The sequence below is a fragment of the Diabrotica undecimpunctata genome, chromosome 2 (genome assembly GCF_040954645.1).
Source record: "Diabrotica undecimpunctata isolate CICGRU chromosome 2, icDiaUnde3, whole genome shotgun sequence".
In the NCBI taxonomy this organism is placed as follows: Eukaryota; Metazoa; Arthropoda; class Insecta; order Coleoptera; family Chrysomelidae; genus Diabrotica; species Diabrotica undecimpunctata.
This window is the reverse complement of record NC_092804.1, coordinates 60836275-60855897: the sequence shown is the minus strand read 5'-3', so window position 1 is coordinate 60855897 and position 19623 is coordinate 60836275. Positions and strand designations below refer to the sequence as shown.

The following is a 19623-nucleotide window of genomic DNA, read 5'->3' as shown; positions in this document are numbered from 1 at the left end:
TTTTCGATATTTTAGGCACATACGACATCATAGTCATTTCTTCCGTAAAACCAAAAATGCTACTCCTAGCTTCACTTTTTTTATGTGGCATGAATCCCTTGGGAATCTCCTTTTTATTTTTTTTATGTGTACCTACCATTTTAAATTTATAGTCGGTAAGCAGGGTCCTTACTAAGGATACACTAGTATACCATTGGAGTCTTGGAGTTGCAAAATGGCGGCTATTAGTTTAATAGTCGAGTAATAATGGAATTAAATAAATTGAAAAAGAACGAACTTTGGACATTTTAGTTAATTTTAAGTTACCATTGACAGTGACAAACATTCAGTTAATAAATTATGTAAATAAACTTAGTGATAAAGCTACTAACTTAATAGACAGTGATAAAGAAGACAAATTTCATGACACGAGTGAAAATTTATCTTGTGATTGTGGAAGACTTGGGAAAGATCATGACGTTATTAAAAAAGAACTTGAAATCGTAAGTAGACTTTCTTATCAACTTTAAAAACGAACTCAAGAACAAGAAGATTTAATATTATTGTTAAAACTACAAAATACTCATTCAATTTTGCAACATATACCGCCATCTACCAGTAAAATATCAGATTCTATTTAAACATCAACAACAAATACAAATTCTAGAAAAAGTTACTATAAAATAAACGAGTAAAAAATTGTGTCGGCTAATGAACCTGAACAAAAACCTACTGAACAAAATATGGGAAATATAATAATATAATAATAATAAATATAAATCAAATACAAAACCGGTCGGAAATTCCGAAAGGAATTCCCCGACACAAAATAAAATAAATAAATACAATAAACCGATTTTCGGTAGTAAAATTTCTTCTAATTTTAATACACTTCTTCGACGGGGGCATCTGCACGTTTCACGTGTCGGTGCCGATATGAATTCAAATGATTTGAAGGATTTTTTAAAAGAAACGGTGCCTGAAATAATATGTTTTGATTGTGAGGAATGGAATAGAACTGATAAGCAATCATCTTATAAAGTGTCCTTCCCTTTAGAAAGTCTAGACAATGTATACAACTTATCTATATGGCCAAGTGAATCTGTCGTAAGAAGATTCAAATTCATTAAAAATTTTCGGGAAAGAACGCAGTCAGCAGACAATTTATACCTTTGACTACAGCTACAGATGTGCCTGCAGTAGAGACACGGAAAGGAATTGTATTGTATTGAATCCATTGTAATCTAACATATCGGGAATTTACAAAACTGTAGTGGAAATGCAGCAGTTCGGTAAAATGGAAAAAATCTAGATCGAGAAGTGGGAAGTTTAGAAGTTCCTGAAAAACTAATTCAAAATTTGAAAAGCGAAAGCCTTTTGAGTATGTTCCATGTTAATGTTCAATGTTTAGCAAATAAAGTACAAATGAGAGATTTATTTTTGTTGGAATTTACCTTCGATGTTGTTTGCTTCCCAGAGCACTCACAGAGTGAAGCAGATCTCCGATACATAAACATCGATGGGCATTTACTTGCTAGCAGTTTCTGTAGGAAAAATAAAGAGGACGGTGGTACTGTACTATATTTTAAAAATACTTTAAAATTCGAAGCTCTTAACTGTGATAAATTTAATATAGAACAAACATCTGAATAGGAAACCGACCCTGGCAAGGTATGGTTAAGTTGTACTGATATTGTACTCCTAGTTTTTAATAAAAACAAGAGGTTTTATTAAATAGTTTTTTAAAATTAAAGTATTTATCTACTAGATACTACTACGTAAGTCATCTATACGTAATTATTATTTTATTATTGTGAAAAGAAAACGTCAAATAATAAATATACACTACCGTAAAATCATTTTGTGAGGTTATCTGCTATAACTAGCTTATTAGTAGCATCACAGTATAGATAACAACCAGTATTCTCACTCTACCGCGGTACCTTTGATCTTTTTAGACAAAATTCGGTGACCTTGACGCCATATTTTCTGGACGAAAACCGTGGACTGGCCCTGCACATATGGACGCGACAGAGCCGACTTTGATTTATTTAACAAAATTGATTTTAATTTCAACCAATTTCAAAACTCTTCTTGCTACTCTTTCATTCTTCGAGAAATTAAAAAAAAAACCTAAAATTGTTTTGCGTTGTATTTATGATTTTGTTTTCTAAAGTTTCACAACTATTTGTTACAGAACTGTCTTATACACTATCAAAAAAAATCAAATGGAGAGTTATGCAACAGTTTTTAATAAATATGCTAGTTTTAAAGCTGTATGGTTATAAAGTAGAATAAAATGCAAAGTTTCATTTCAAAATTCAAATACAGAGTTTAAAAATCAGTTAATATATTTTAATTATATCTCACTAAAAACACAAGAGGATGTGAACAAAACTCCTAAATATGTATATTGATTAGTGATTGATCTTACCTGTTCATTGTAATAGACTATTTTGACTTGTTATTTCAATATAAACGATTAAATAATGTGTTATTGATGTTTCCAAATAATCATTTTATTATTTTTTCTTTTAGTTTTGTTTTCATATTTTTGAGTAGGGAAATTTCTGTTATTGAATTTTAATAAATAGTACAAACGTACACGGCTAAATAAAGTTGTACAATATTTGAGTGGACTTTGTTTAAAAGGTGACTAAAAGTTATGGTACTAAGTCGAGAAACATGTTTTAATAATATTCGGCTTTACAGCTAATATGTCAAAATTCTTTTGAAAGAGAATGTCAAGTATACCTACTTATAAAGTCAGCAGAATCGCCAGTAGGGATTTTTAGATTACCAAATGTGTCACCGGTTCTATTTTTATATACATTAACATATTGATATACAGTTTTAGCCGACAAATTAGTTACACTTTTTGAGTAGCTGTCTGGTATATTATTTTTAAATAATATATTAGGGCTGGGTAAACAAAATTTGCTACACAAAACATTTTTGTAAAACTTTTGGCCCCTTGAAGTACATTAAGAGACATCCTGTTTAAACTGATTACTGAATCTTCTACCTCTTGCCTTTTTTCTAGACTGTAAAATTTGAACATTTATGAAATTAGCTAAATTTAACGAAGGACAAAATTTAGATGTAAGTGCCATGTAGTCTTCAATTGTCACATTATCGACACATTTCTTTTCTGTAGAATGTACAGAATGTTTTCTGAATTTTTTATTTAAATAATGGTTTTCCTTCCATAATTTTATAACTGTACTTCATAGCACAATTTTTCTTTGAGTTTTTTCTTACAATCCTTGTTGATGTACATTAGACGTCTAACGGAATCGTACAAAGTGCTAAAAGTAGCGTCATCCTGTTAATGGTAAGAATGTATTTGTGGAAATAAAAAATAAATTTTTAAATGAACTTCATTTATTATTACATGTTGCATTAGATATTACATTTATTTGTTTATTTAATAATAACAAAGGTGACAGACCCACTGTCAAAATTAGACAAAAATACATTGTAGATAAATACAATTACAGATAAAAATCAAATATACATGTATAAAACAAGTACACATTAAGTTTACAAAGTATCATTTTGTAGTTTAAAATTTCAGAAGTTAAACAAATTATATCTCATGAGCACTGGTTTGCATGTATGAGAAGTCAGATCATACCTATATTTGAACCATAATTAGTTCTGCGATGAGATATATGGAAATGTAAATTCTGAAGAAGTGAACAGGAAGGAATATGAAAAGAAATTAGCTAAAGCAATTTAGGAGTATGGATTATTCTATAATTAATTGCTTTTGTTCAAATGTGATTTTGAATGATATTTTACATTTTTGTTTACTTGATCTTGATTAATGTCAATATAATTAATTATTAATTAATTAGAAGAAACACTCTAATACATTTTTATGGAATATGATCAGATATTTTAGTTATATCTCACTAAAAACATAAGATAATGTGAAGAAAACCCCTAAATGGGTATATTAATTATTGATTGATATTATCTGTTCATTGTAATAAAAAAGAGTATTTTGACTTATTATATTGTTATAAACAAGTAAATAATGTTTTATTGATGTTTCCAAATAATCAATTTATTATTTTTTCTTTTGGTTATATTTTCATGTTTTTCAGTCTTGAAATTTCTCTTCATGAATTGTAATGAATATTATAAACATACACAGCTAAATAAAGTTATACAATATTTTATTTTAATAATATTCGGCTTTGCAATTAATATGCCAAAGAAATATGAAAAGAAATTAGCTAAAGGAATTTAGGAGTATGGATTATTCTATAAACAATTGCTTTTGTTCAAATGTGATTTTGAATGATATTTTACATTGTTGTTTACTTGATCTTGATTAATGTCAATATAATTAATTAGAAGTAATACTCAATACATTTTTATGGAATATGATCAGATATTTTAGTTACATCTCACTAAAAACATAAGATAATGTGAAGAAAACCCCTAAATAGGTATATTAATTATTAATCGATATTATCTGATCACTGTAATAAAAAAAGAGTATTTTGACTTTTTATATTGTTATAAATAAGTAAATAATGCTTTATTGATGTTTCCAAATAATCAATTTATTATTTTTTCTTTTGGTTATATTTTCATGTTTTTCAGTTTCGAATTTCTCTTCATGAATTTTAATGAATAGTACAAACATACACAGCTAAATAAAGTTCTACAATATTTTAGTGGAAATTGTTCACAAGGGTGGCTAAAATTTATTGTACTAAATAGAGAAACAAATGTTTTAATAATATTCGGCTGTACAGCTAATATGTCAAAATTCTTGTGAAAGAGACAGTCAAGTATACTAATAAAGTTAATAAAATCACCAGTAGGCATTTTTAGATTACCATATGTCTCACCAGTTCTATTTTCATATCCGTTAAATATGAATATACAATAGTATCTCACAAATTGGTTACACTTTCTGAGTATATGCCACATATTTCACAACTATGGAATTCTTAAACATTTTTTTATTAAATATCCACACAAATAGGTTATAAAATTTCAATTTTTTAATTGTCAATATACTTCTTTTCTGTAGACTGTAACTTCTGAAGTTTATTTTTTAAATAATGGTTTTTCTTCCTTAATTGTATAACTGTACTTCATAATACATTTTTTCGGGGAGTATTTATTGATAATTGTTGTGACACTTGAGTTGAACTTGGTGTTACTGGAAGTGTAGTTACATGTTCAGGTTCTCCATGGAATATGTTGTTTTTACCAGGAGTAATAGTAATATCCTGAAGTACAGTTATAGTGGATGGTTTATGTTTAATACTAACATTTTTCTCTATATCCATAGCTGAACTTTTCACTACTTCTAAAAGAAAAAGAGAAAGCTTACATATGTGTTACATCTTAATTATTTATTTTATTTACCTTCATTAATAGGACATCTTGGAAGACATGTTTTGGACTACTGCAGAATAAGTATGATCAAAAGTTGATGAGCCCTCTGTTAAAGGAAAGTTTGTGAGAACTGCAGAAGGTTGTAATCGATTTCTCATATCATTCAGAAACATCTTATTGTCGAAATGAGTACCATAAAGACGATGACTTCTATGTAAACGTTCTGCCTTATTCAATAAATCTTCTCGTCCACATGCCATTAACCAAATTTTTGCCTAAATACAAACATTTTTTTAATACACGATGAAACGTTAATAAATAATTTAACATCTTAACATCTGTAATACACAATTTTAATCCTAATTTAACACTCACCTATTAACATCTTTTGGAAAGAAAACAATACTTTTCCTAGAATTATTACAACACTTTGTAGCTGCACAAGTGTGGCAAGGCTTTTTGTTTTTATTTTTGTACATATCGACGTACTTATACAACGTAATTGCGAAATAAAAAATGTATAAAGTTTATTTGTATCTATAAATACACAAAAAGTAAACAAATACAATGGCCTCTATATTATTTATCTATGACAAATGACGATGGCCAATGACCAATGAGAGCCGTCAAATTTTTCGGAGTCCAGAGAAAATGGCGTCGCTGTCTGCGCGAGTAAAATGCGCGAACTTTCGCGCCAAAGCGGAGTGGGAATACTGGTTGTTGTCTATACTGTGGTAGCATGCTGTTGGTTTGTCACTTACCAGAGTAGGAGTAAGGCCTTCGCTGCCGCAGCTTAAAATGACTTCACACAATGTAAACACAACAATATGCATCAGCCGCTTCACATTCTTTTCCGAGTAAGACCCAAGCAATTGTATTTAGTTGTATCGATAATGCTAAACTGCAGGATTATCTCATTCCTTTGGGCACAGTCATCAACCCAAAAAATACTATTTTTTCATCTAAATTATCTCATAATAGAATCTGCATTTATTTGGCAAACAAAACCGTAGTAAATAACTTCATGACACAACATGGCTCTATAGAAGTACTCGGTGAAGTTGTAACAGCACGAAGACTTGTCTCTATGGAAGAAAGACTAGCCTTGTCTGGAGTCTGCCCATCAATTTCTCATCAAGTATTAGTTGAAGAATTACAGAATATCGGTTTAAAGCTTATTTCCCCAATAACATTTCTAAAAATTAGCTTAACTCTTCCCGAATATAGTCACATATTGAGCTTTCGGAGAAAAGTTTATATAAGCCCTATAACATCACCAATTCCAGATTCTACTCTAATAAATTTCGACCAAACACCTTACCGCATATTTTTGTCACAAGGTACACTCACCTGTTTTATTTGCAAAAATACAGGTCACATATCATCCCAATGCAATAACAGTTCAATAACGGAATCAACTCATATTGAGTCAAACAATGAAGCACCAAATCAAACAGCTTCAACAAGTATACTACACAAGGTACCAAACATTCAGCAGTCAACAAGTTATCCATTATCAAATCCGAGCATATCACTTACACCAACAAATCTCCATGACCAAGAAATTACTAATACTCCTACTTATAGCAAAACTTTTAAACAACCTAATTCAGCGGCAATATCGTTTTCACAAACTTCGAAAGCAGTATCTTCCAATCTATCAGCTCCTTTTCCATTAGATACAACTTCATAAAATTCTAATAAACCTGATACATCACCACAATTTTCTGAAACAACCATTTCAACCAATCTTACAAATAAAACTTCAAGCTCGACTTCTGTCACGACCAATAAGTTTGCTCCAGTACTTCCAAATGTAATAAAACCACAGCATCTAAGTCAAAACTCTAATAGCAATTGCGAAAACGCAAGTTATTCCATAAAACGCAACATTGGTGAGATCGACACGCTTCCTTCAGACTCAGTAATTTCATTAGAAAATCTGTTTGCAAAACCCAAACCCTCTAAATCAAAAAAACCTCGCTCATCTAAAGTCCCATCTACACGGAAAACTCTTGACAATTTCATTGATAATCATACCCCACCATTCGTTTTAAATTACCAAAAATTATCCCTACTAATTGATAACGTCCAAGGCTCCCCCGACACTATTAGCTTCGTTAAAGAATTTACAACTGATATAGCTGGTTTACTCCACCTTTTACAAAGCAGTTATCAATATGCAAATGATAGATCTACAAAAAGCAAGTTTACAAAACTTCAAAAGAAACTATACAATTATTTAGAGAAATAAATTTCTGACTTAGATAGTGACTCTTCTGTAGACAATTGTTCGGTATCATCTAACTCCGAATCTGTTAACATTCAACTCGATACTTCAATGAAACATTGATGCATTTTTTCATCGTCTCTCTATGCTACAGCTTCTTTTATCTGAATATTCTCCAGATATTATTTGTCTACAGGAGACAAACTTAAAGACCAATCAGTTGTACAATTCAAAATCCAAAGACGGAGTGGGTGCATCAATCGTTTCTTCAGAAACAATCTTCTTGTCCGTTTACCCCCAGCATGTAGCACATATTCAGATGAACTCTACGCCATATAACGTGCTGTGAAATTTCTTAATGAGCTTAAACTCACAAAAGCCCTGATCATAACAGATTCCCTTAGCTCTCTTAACTTGTTAAAACACATTTTTCCCAAAACACCCTTTTGAAAAGATGCTAAAATACCAGCTTTCTCAAGCTCATGAACATAGAACAAGCGTCCAATTTTAATTGGTTCCCTCACATGTCGGAATAACAGGAAATGAAAAAGCTGACAGGACTACACGAGAGGCAGTTTTAAGTGATTTGTCGAAGCTGATAGACAAGTGTGTTTCCAGTGACTTACAAGCTTATTTTAAGAATAAAGGGTTGTGTTTGTGGGTAAAAAGGGGTGTTAAACTAATTCCAATCTAAATAAAATCAAAAATAATGTGTCTCAGTGGTTTCCATCGTCGCGCAATAAACGAGAACAAATTGCGGTTATGCATTTACGTCTAGGACATACCAGATTAACGCACTCCTACCTTTTCACAAAAAAGAATTCACCTATATGTGATCAGTGTAACGACCGATTAACAGTCGAAAACTTTTTTAACAATTTGTAGTAAATATGACCAAGAAAGACAGCGCTACAAGATCCCAAACGCTCTACCACAGGCTCTAGGTCTAAACTGTTCCTGTGACAATATAGTGAATTATATCAGATCCATTAACATTTTGTACAATCTGTACGTGTTTAACTAACACTGTGGTAATATTCTATCTGTTAAACATATTCTCGTATACTGTCCCCACTTTAACAACGAAAGAAAAAATAATCTTTTGAGTCAAAACCTACAAAATATTCTCAGTTCGCCAGATCAATTCCAAAACCTTACTAATTTCCTCTATAAAACCAAGCTTTACCAGGATATTTAGAAGAAGAAACGTAGTTTAGAATTTGATAATTAATAATTGTACCAATATTTAATGTATTTCTTTATTAATTGTAATGTTACTGTATATTCTTGTAATGTAATGTAATAAAATTGTACCTGTGTCAGTGACCTACGCTGTCGAGACACGTAAAGCTAAATAAAAAAAAAAAAAGTTTGTTATTTATATTTTGTTCCGTCGCTAATAACCTTTTGGTGGATGCGACATCTTTTTTTCTAATAAAAAAAACATCTGAATCTTGTGGAACTGTTCTACACACAGCTGTATTGGCAGTGTATAAATCGAGTAAATGTAACGATTTTAAGTCTTTTTTTACAAATTTAGAAAATTTATTAGGTTCCGTTATGAGACCAAATTTAAAAGTAATAATTTTGGGAGATTTTAATATTAATTTTATTGCGAAAACGGCAAATACTAGTGAGCTGACTTCTATAATATCATTAATTGGAATAAATCAAACAATCCATGACTATACTAGAATTACTAATACATCTACCACTTGTATAGACAATATTATGACGAAATGTTGAAGATCAGTTTCGGGCAAATGTTCTTGAACCTTGTTGCTTCGATCATGGCGGCCAGTATATCAGTATAAGTTTAACATTAATTCAGCAAAAGTCAAGTGTTTGCACCAGGGCCTTTACGCAGAAGGGTATCTTAAAAATGCGGAACTTTCTATCCGTGTTAGAATGGAACATTTTTAATGATAATCTTGATGTAAATTACCTAGCAACGTTTCTAATAGATAATTGTAATCTTGCAATGTCGCAATATTTTCCACTAAACAAACTGGTTATCAAAAACCGAAGATGTCCGGTAAACTGGTTCAATGACAACTTAAAAAATATGAGAAATCATTTGCAAGCATATAACATACATTCTGATTCTACTAAAAACCCAGCACATTACAGCGAATATAATATACATAAAAATCATTACAATGCTGAGTTGAAAAGAACAAAAAAGCTATGATCAATTATTGATATCAACCTCAAAGAGTAGATCCAAGATGTGTTGGAAGGTAATTAACTATGAGCGAGATAGAACATATTGTTTACATAATTCAACAACCAACATATTTTGTGACTCTTTCAATAACTTTTTTTGTTGAAATTGCTAAGAATATTATAAAACTCCTTCCAAATACACCAGTTGACACAAATTTGAACTATCAAAAATTTCCAGCTCTATCGAATTCATTATTTCTGTCTCCAACCAATCAATAAGAAGTATCCGCAGTTATAAAACATTAAAAAATTCAAATTATTTGGATATTAATGAGCTAAACGCATCTTTTATCTAAAGCAGTAGTGAAATAATTACTAAACCTTTAACACATCTCATTAATAGTATCCATCTCATTAATAAATCCAATTTCCATAGTTTCGATATTCAGTAAAATAATCGAAAAAATTCTGAAAACAAGTCTTATATCGTACTTCGAAACAAATAACTTTTTACTAGTTCACAATATGGGTTTAGAAAGGATCGTTTCACAACACATTGGACTTTTAAATATGATGAGTGCCATAATCACTCTACCACCATAACGCGTGATCTGTTATAGGCCTTCGACTGTATTTCTCATGATATTTTGCTAAAAAACTGTATTTTTACGGTATAGGAGGTGTACTCCTTTGGAACTAAGTTCATCGTATCTAAAGGATAGATATTAAGCAGTCAAGTACGGAAATTTTTTCTCTGATTTTAAGCAGATCAAGCATGAAGTTCCATAAGGATCAGTTCTGGACCCTTTATAATTTATAATATATGGTGATGACTTGCCCAATTTCATGGCTCCATTTAAAACAGTTTTATTTGCACATGACACTACTTTTGTTTTTTCTGATAAAAATCGTTCAGTTTTAGAAACCACGTCTGAGTATGTAAATTCCAATGCTTAATAATGGTTCCTAGCAAATGAACTTAAACTAAATGATAACAAGGAAAAGACAGTTAAGATTTTATTTCACGTATAGGGAGCTTGCGCATCCGTTTATACGTATTTCAGCCCAATAGGCATCATCAGAACGGCTTTCGCAAGCGCTCTGAACGTGAAATAAATCTTTTCTGTCTTAGGAAGCAACTATAACATGGCTTCATATAGACGCAATGTAGCGACATCTGATAATAAAATCGTATGAATCGTATTTATAAATAAATGATAACAATACTCAAAATTTAATTTTTTCGTCTACCTTCGATGTGAGTGTTGAAACAAATAATCTCAAATTGCTGGGTATAACAGTTGACAACACATTGACTTGGTATCACCATATTGACCATCTCAAAGGTAAACTTTCTAGTACCTTATTTTTATTCGGACAATTAAAACTTGTTACAAGTGTTGATACCTTAAAAATAACGTACTTTCCTCTTTTCCATTCATTTTTAAGCTATGATGGTATTCTGTGGGGAAACTCTTGCAATACCCTAACAATATTTAAATTGCAAAAAAAGCAATAAGAATAATTGCAAAAGTTAGCTACTTGGAATCTTGCAAACCGTTGTTTATTAAATATAAGATAATGTTCTTGCCAAAATTATGGCTATCCAGCGTTAATGTAGAAATATATAAAAGAGCTGATCGTTTAATTAAACACTTTGACTTACATAACTATAGCACAAGAGGTGCAAATAACATCAGTACAGTTAAGTATCGTTTGAGTAAATCACAAAAAAACTCATTGGCTATAATATATATACAATGTCCTACCTAAGGATTTAAAACAACTTTCGACGAATAAATTTAAGGTAAGTCTTGAAAGATTTATTATGAGATTTGCTTTTTAGTCTGTAAGTGAATACTTTGATCACTTCAAGGCAGTAACATGAACATGGATGTACTCACTATATTGGTTTGTGTCTTATTTTGTATTTTTTATATTTTATTTTATGTTATGCGCATTAATGTGTTTTTATCTCCTTTTGTATTTTGTGTATGTTATATATTATCTTTTTTACTTATACATATAATTGACTTGCTACCAACAAATGTAAATTTTGTAAATGTAGTTAAATAAATCTTGAATCTATCAGTTGTCAGTTGTAACATTACGATTTGAATAATTGATTGGTTCAATTAATCGCTTCACAATATCGGAGGGTGAGTTACTGATATCTCAAATGTTTGTAAATAGAAAGTTCTGGTATCAACCATCGCAAATACTTTAATACCATATTTTGTTGCCGAGAGGGGGCATTTGGGCCCGTAGGATCCATCGCCGGCTCTTCGGGCTTCTTCCTATCCCCGGAATTGGATCGGGTATTTACCATCTTTGGTTTGTCGCTGGTAGAAAGGTTAAATACCACCGCTGTTATAAATAACAGTTCCAGTGACAAATATCTGTTATAGGTAACGGTTCCAAGGAACAGTTACAAAGTAACAGAGCAAAAATGGAAAACAGATAGGTAAAAATGATCTAAGTATTCCTTGACTTACGGAAGGAATAACTTAGTAAACAAGTAAATTAAATGGTATAAAAATATAATGCAAAAAAAAGTTTCTAAGTGTTTCTTGACTTACGGAAGAAACAACTTAGGACAGAAATATAGATAAATAAAATATGTAAATGTGAGAGTAAAATATGGAAATATTTCTAAGTGTTTCTTGACTTACGGAAGAAACGACTTAGAGTGGAAAAATAAAATACTCAAAATATAAAACGAGAAATGCAAAAATGAAACAGATTATAGAAATATGTCTAAGTGTTTCTTGACTTACGGAAGAAACAACTTAGAACAGAAAATAAACAAGAGAATCAAATATAGTAAAATAAATGCACAAATATTTATAAGTGTTTCTTGACTTACGGAAGAAACGACTTATAATAGAAAATAAGAAAAATCAAATATAGAAAAGATGTGAAAATATTGCTAAGTGTTTCTTGACTTACGGAAGAAACAGCTTAGCAAAATATGGAAAAATGAAATAGACAAATATATAAGTATTTTCTTACGGAAGAAAATATCTTAGATAAAATATCAGAAATAATAATGCGATATGAAAATATTTCTAAGGGTTCTTTTGACTTACCGGAAAAGAACGACTTAAACACACAATAAAATAACAACTCAGATATCAGAGAAATACTTCTAAGAGCTCTTTGACTTACCGAAAAGAACTACTTAGATACAAAGTACAAAATCAAATATATAAAATAGAAAAGGCAAGATAAATACTCCTAAGTATTCTTAACTTACGGAAGAACAACTTAGACACAAAATACAAGAAAAATAAACAATCAAAATAATCAAATAAAATATCAAACAATCAGTACATGAACAAATATAGATTAATGTAATATTCTAACCTGAAAAGGTCTGAATATACAATAATGCTAAAATAAAAAAATGGTATATAGGAAATCAGAAAATAAAACAATAACTTAGTAGGAACAATAATAGCACCGACTAGGTCTACAGTAGAAGAGGCAAGCTCGACTGATCAATGAGAGAAAATCTGCCTGCTTTTATGTAAAACAAATCCTTTGTTTTACGTAGCAAAATTGGAATTTCCCTGCATCGAATCAATCAGGCATTTGGATTTGGCCAAACTTGGAATTCCCAAGTATTTGGACCGATATCCAAATTCCTTGATGCGTCCGGCACGGCTGTCAGCTCCTGGCTGACACGCCTCCGGAGGACAATTTGCTAGATTTATGTTGTAAGTTCTGCCTGAAAGCGCAATGGCGTTGGAATGGGATAAGCTGTTCTTCGATTGTTACATAGGCGCTAGTGGCATATGAAGAAATCAATTCCACATTGAAACTAAATTCCTGTAGTTGGCTGTATACCACATATCACAAAAAAATATTTAAAAATTCCCTTATAAATGGTATAATAAAAAATAAACACTATCGGGCTACATCACAGAACGTTTCCGGAATAACTATTCCATCGTCAGTGCTATCTGGATGTACATGTTTAGAGCCACTAAATACATACGTAAAAACCCTTTAAATATAATATGATTAACTTTGAGTTATATTTTTGATAATTAAAATTTAGGATTTTTAAGTTAAACAAAAATATATGTTTTCTTTAATGTGACACTCTTCCAGTCATTAAAAACGTGTTATTTTTATTTTTTACCTAACTGAGAAATTTGTGCTTTAAAGAGTTAATTCGAACACTTTCCCTACCAAACTAGTTTGCAAAAATCGATCAAGTTCATCAAATTTATATAATCTTATTTAAACTATAAATACTTCCTAAAATGTGTTTACAAAACGAGAAAATTTTAATTAATCCTGTAAATACTTTACCGAAATCGGTTTAAAAGTGTTAATTTAACTTTGAGAGGAATAACGAAATAACTACGCATATATTTTACTTAATTCCTAGAATGATTTTCAACTGTTGCTGTATTTCCGTATTTTCGCCGACTTCATTTGAAACTGAAAAATGAGTGTTAATTTTCCATCTCTTACGTTTACTCGAGAACGTTTCCACCACATCTGTTAAGATTTAATTAAATTAAATGAATACGTTGAACCGCAAGTGTAATTAGAGTTATTAGATTTCAAGAAAAATTGGTAAAAATTGGTTAAATTACCTTAAAATTACATATCTTTATTTGATTTTTAATTTTGATTCGCCTCAAAAAAGATACATTATTTTATTACATTACATAACATATTTATATTTTATTATTATTGCAATTCTTACCTCAATACAAGTTCAACCCTATGTAACACTTGGTATTTTATTCAGTCATGACGGTATTAAATAAATACATTTTCTCAGTGCCAAATAGTTTCAAAGTAATTGAGTAACTATAGAATGCTGTGATTTTGACACTAATTTGTAAAACTAACAATAGCTTGACGTTTATTGAAAAGTTTTGTAAAATAAATTGTATTAATAACTAAACCTGACTGTTGTTTGATGTGTTTTAAAGGCTCTACAATAATGATGGTTTTTAATAAAAAATAGCATATTGCTATTTTAATGATGAGGGACTAGGGTGATTACGGTGAAAAAGATCTTAAAGTGATGTAACCAACTTGTTCAAGGATACTTTCCCAAACCATTCTCCTATTCACAAGGCGACGGGACTGTAATAAACGCCGTTAATATTTTAACATTCGCGTCTATAATGTTAAGGGAGACTTAACTCTGGGAGCTGAGGCAAGGCTTACTATAGATAAAGTCACGTTGAGATGGCAGTGTACGGATATAGGATAACAGCGTTGCCAATTCTACTGCCATTGTAAGTTTTGCTACTTTTGTAAAATAAGCAGGGCCAAACTCACGGTAAACTAAGATATGTTTAGGTAAGCTAAAGTTGTTAATAGAAAATTCGTGAATGAAATAAATGGTAATAATTCCTAAAATGCTTTTATACATAATACCGCAGTTAATAGGGAAAAAAATATGAAAAATATTCTACAGGTTTTTTAATGTTCTAAACGGTAGATAAGGGATAACTGATGATAATTCCTTGAAGAATTACAGCCAATTTTGCTTTGTTTATTTTTTAAAGAAAGATGAAGTTTGGAAAAAATCATTTTTTTGCCTATTTTGTTCCTCGTGCATTTTAGGGAAAAATGTTTCAAATAAATGTTGCAGATCTTAAACAGTTTTTTAATTTTTTAGTTTGTAAATTAAAATACATAAACAAATGACTGAGATAATTGCAAAAAACCCCTAATTGAGGCCCCTAGAACACAAGGGTGTAAGTGCAGTTGCTTATCACTTAGCAACTGATATCTAACAACAGGCACGTACTTTTGGCTTCAAACTTTCTACATTAACAACAATAACACCATCAAAAATTACATGTCATTGAAAACATGCTGAAAACTGAAAAAGTGCTACCTAGGTTTTTAAATTTATATCGAACTTTGAACAAAGATTTTTCAAAACTTTGTTTTTGGCACTTACACCCCTTGTGTTCTAGGGGCCTCAATTGTGCACTAATTTATTAAATGTTCATAACTTTATTTTTTGCATAATGACGTCTAATATAACTACTTGAAATTATGTCGATTAATGAGTTATTTAAGTGTGCTACATTTCAACCAGATCAACTAAATATTTTATTACCTTTACTGAGAAAAGAATACCCCCGAAAAACAATTTTCAATCATCTTCATTTTCATAATCTAGTTCATCTTCAGAGTCATTGTTTAATGAAATTCTAATAGGTTCAATGTCATCTTGAATGTTGTCTACTGTCCAAAAATTATTCTCCAATTTTATAACATGGTTGACGTAATTTTTCCAATGTCCATTGTTCTGTACTTTATCATAACCTTATAAATCAATGTTTTAACGTCGTTTTGTTTGAAACTTGAATTCTTAGAGGACACGTACCGTTTCACTTCACTCCACACCATTTCTATTGGGTTCAGTTCACAGTGATAAGGCGGAAGTCTTAAGATATGTACATCTACGCGGCATTTTTCGTCACTGTGATTCCTGTATTTTTCACCAATACAATCAATTTTGTATTTGTCATAAATATTTTTAAATACATTAGCAGTTTCCAGAAGTTCATTTTTTAAGTAATATTCTTCAAAATAAATGTCCTTTTCATAGAGCCACTCCTTAATTTGACGTTTCACCCAATATTGTTTGGGAAAATTTAATTTCCTAGAGTGATAAGATGCATTGTCCAAGATAATGACATTCTTTTTATTTTTTGGGAGATTCGGTATTAACATCCCTTCAAACCATTTTTCAAATAGATCTCCGTCCATCTCTTTATGGTAATCTTCAGCACCTTTTTTGGCAAGAAAAGTGATGTCAGCACCTTCAACAAATCCGTCTTTGTTTCCTGCATGGACTAAAACAAATCTTGGTCCTTTTCCGGTCGGAGTTTTAAACCTGTGGTAAGTCCATTTACGAAAGCCTGTCGGCTATTTTTTATTGTTGTATCTTGCCATACTTGCCCATTGGTTATTCCAGTATTAACCCATGATTCGTCCATATAAATGATATTGGCTCCTTCGTTCCTCAGTTTCTTTATTTCCCGGAGATAGTGACGCCTCCAAGCGACTATTTCTTGTTTTTCTATTAATATTGAATTTCTACCTTGTTTGCCATATATAAAACCCATGTCGTGCAATAGTCTTCTCAACGTACTCTTGGAAAAATTCGGAAGATGCTTTATTTGCTTAATTTTTTCTAGTACTACGTCAAGGGTTGGAGGAATATTGTCCATAAAAAAACCGTGCACTACTTGTCTTATTCTAGACCGAGTTGCTTCATCATATCTATTCTCACGACTATTCAAATAACCGGTTCTTTTTTTTCTTATAGGAGTTACGAGTGGACCATTTTTACTTTCACTTCTATATCGGAATATCGTTCGCTCAGAGACTCCAGTCATAGCAGAAACTTCCCGCACTATTGTTGATACACTTTTATCATTATTACTGTTTGATAAATAGTTAAAAACATTTAACACTATTTTTTTGCATTCACTATTTAACAAATTACCGTTTTTGAATTTTATTACACTCGCGGCCATTTTGACACTGACACGACACAAACGTCTGATATCAACTGAAAATTCTTTTAATGACTCTCAAGTATTTACCTGAATTTATAATTGCTGGCATTAGACAATAATTTTGAATTTATAAATAGGTATATTTTTTTAATTCTAAATTATTTTTTAATGTCTGTAACTGTAAATGCAGGTAGAGAAAGTGTGTCATTACAAGGACATTAAGATCAAAAACGGATTATACAAATAATTATTTCATTTCCACGAATTGTAAACAATTTTGAACAGAAGATATAATTCCGAAAAGACCAGATTTCCGAAATATAACTTTCTATTTTTAAAATACCAACAGAAAAATTATATAATTAAAAAAATGTAGTATTTTTCCGTTTCACATTCATAAATATTTCCGAAATTATAATTATTTTATAGGAGCCGGCCCATAACGTACGATTGTAGGTACGATTAAAAACTGACAACAATGTAGTTATTTCTGGCATATAGAAAGTACAGGCCTATCTCTGGAACGCTGCCATCTGAATGTGAATTTATCTATAGTCCAACTAGTCCGAACGGTCGTGATTCCGCCCTCGTGGATTTACAAGAGGGTAGGAAAATTTGGATAAGGGGATGAGAGACGTTCATATACAGGCCCTGTAGAGAGTTAGAGGTTATTGGCTTACGTTAGAAGCCGGAGAGATGTACAAAGCGAAAAAGTGTGTTCTCTTCTAGTCTCTACCTGAAACGGGCCGGGAAAGAACAAAGCCAATTTTCAAACTTACTATATATTAATAAATCGTAAACCTACAACTAATACAAGATATACGAGATAGCTAATTATTGTTTTATCAAATTTTGCGAAGGGAGACGAGAAGAGACTTTACCAAAGAGTATAAAAGGCGGGCAACCTACTATTAATTGTTTTTTCCCATTGGTTAGTATTTCCGTTTCGTTACCTTAGCGTATTCAGGCCCTAGCTAAAGAATACGCCTTGTAGTCTGAACTGGAACTCAGGAACAGTGTGAATGAACTCTGGGAGCATCACGATTTTAAGAGAGACGAAAATTCGATACTATACTCTCTATCTTCCCGTCGGATACAATGCCGCGCTAACTGAGCTGATTCACACCGGGACGGCTGACCGATTAACACCTCCTAGGTCGCCTAGCACCCACTGCTCCGTTGACCGATTTTCTTCGTCTTTATGTACCGCAAAGGCGTAGCCTTGATTACTCGCCACAGTCCGAAGTCAAGCGTCGCGTCTTACCGCTTTCCCCTAGAGTTTTTGCTTATCGTATCATCTGCTCCACGTGTTAAAATGGATCATGCGATACTTTGTTGTATTATTTTCCACGCAGGTCTGAGGTGTCGTAATTTTTCAACATTCGGAGCTTGTGTTAAACTAGGTCGAATTGTTATTCTTTGTTTAATTTAAAATGTATACGTTCAACTGTGTCGAATTTTTTTATTCTTTATTTAATTTGGAGTATATAATGATTATTTAATTAATTATAATTATTTTTTTCTAGGCTAACTACCCCTTATTTTGTTTCTTTTATTTTCTTGCTATGTTGACTTGTTACATACCGGGCTAACTGATTAACGATTGCGTTTGGGGGATGGGGTTGTTTTCCGTGGGTATGTGGTTGTTTTCCGTGGGTATGTGGTTGATACAGTACAAAGAATTATAAAACTCTTTGGAAATTGGACGAGTAAAAACCTGCGCAAATTCGTGATTGCGTAGCGCATTCTTCAGTCTTGCGTATATTACATGAGAATTTATTTTAACCTTACAAAACTCAGTTGTTGCAAAAATTAAATGAAGATGACTACGAGCGTAGATTACAGTTTAGTTAGGTAGTGATGAATAAAATTGTAACTTTCTTCTTTTTTTATGGCTGCTGGCAAATATTCTTTTCTCTCATAGAGATTTATGTATTGTACCTGGCACGTGCTTTGCATTGAAATTCAAGATATCCAAAACGAAGTCAAGAGAAACATAATAAAAATTTTTGAACATAGGTATCGACCTGTTTAATTACTTTATTAATTATAATATATTTAGGAAGACTTTGTGCTTTAAAATTTACAATACCTACATGATTTTGTTGGAACCTTGTGTATTACTGTTTTATCTTCGATATGTTTTTCTACCTTTATATTTATTCTTCTAATCGAAACAACTTTAAACATACAGTGAATATCGTATTGTTTAATTTTATTTTTGAAGTATTCCTCCGAAAATTCTGTATCTATGTCTCTAATTATACTCTGTCTGTGGAGTATAAACTTTGGAACGTATACATCAAAATTGTTGTTTGTAAATAATGAGCAAGTTTTTTGTTTGATTAAAAAGTTGGCTGATTGATAGTC

At 31.2% G+C, this 19623-nt stretch overlaps 1 protein-coding gene and 1 long non-coding RNA gene across 2 annotated transcripts in view; one reads left to right on the top strand and one right to left on the bottom strand.

The window, feature by feature from the left end:
* The window catches only part of Lgr4 (Leucine-rich repeat-containing G protein-coupled receptor 4), an 832616-nt gene that overhangs the window by 151909 nt on the left and 661084 nt on the right, over nt 1-19623 (top strand). The window lies entirely within an intron of this gene.
* LOC140433320 (uncharacterized) lies at nt 5015-5936 on the bottom strand. The gene is made up of 3 exons (XR_011949922.1): nt 5719-5936; nt 5374-5618; nt 5015-5314 (listed from the first exon to the last, which is right to left on the bottom strand). It is a non-coding gene; the product is annotated as an uncharacterized lncRNA (long non-coding RNA).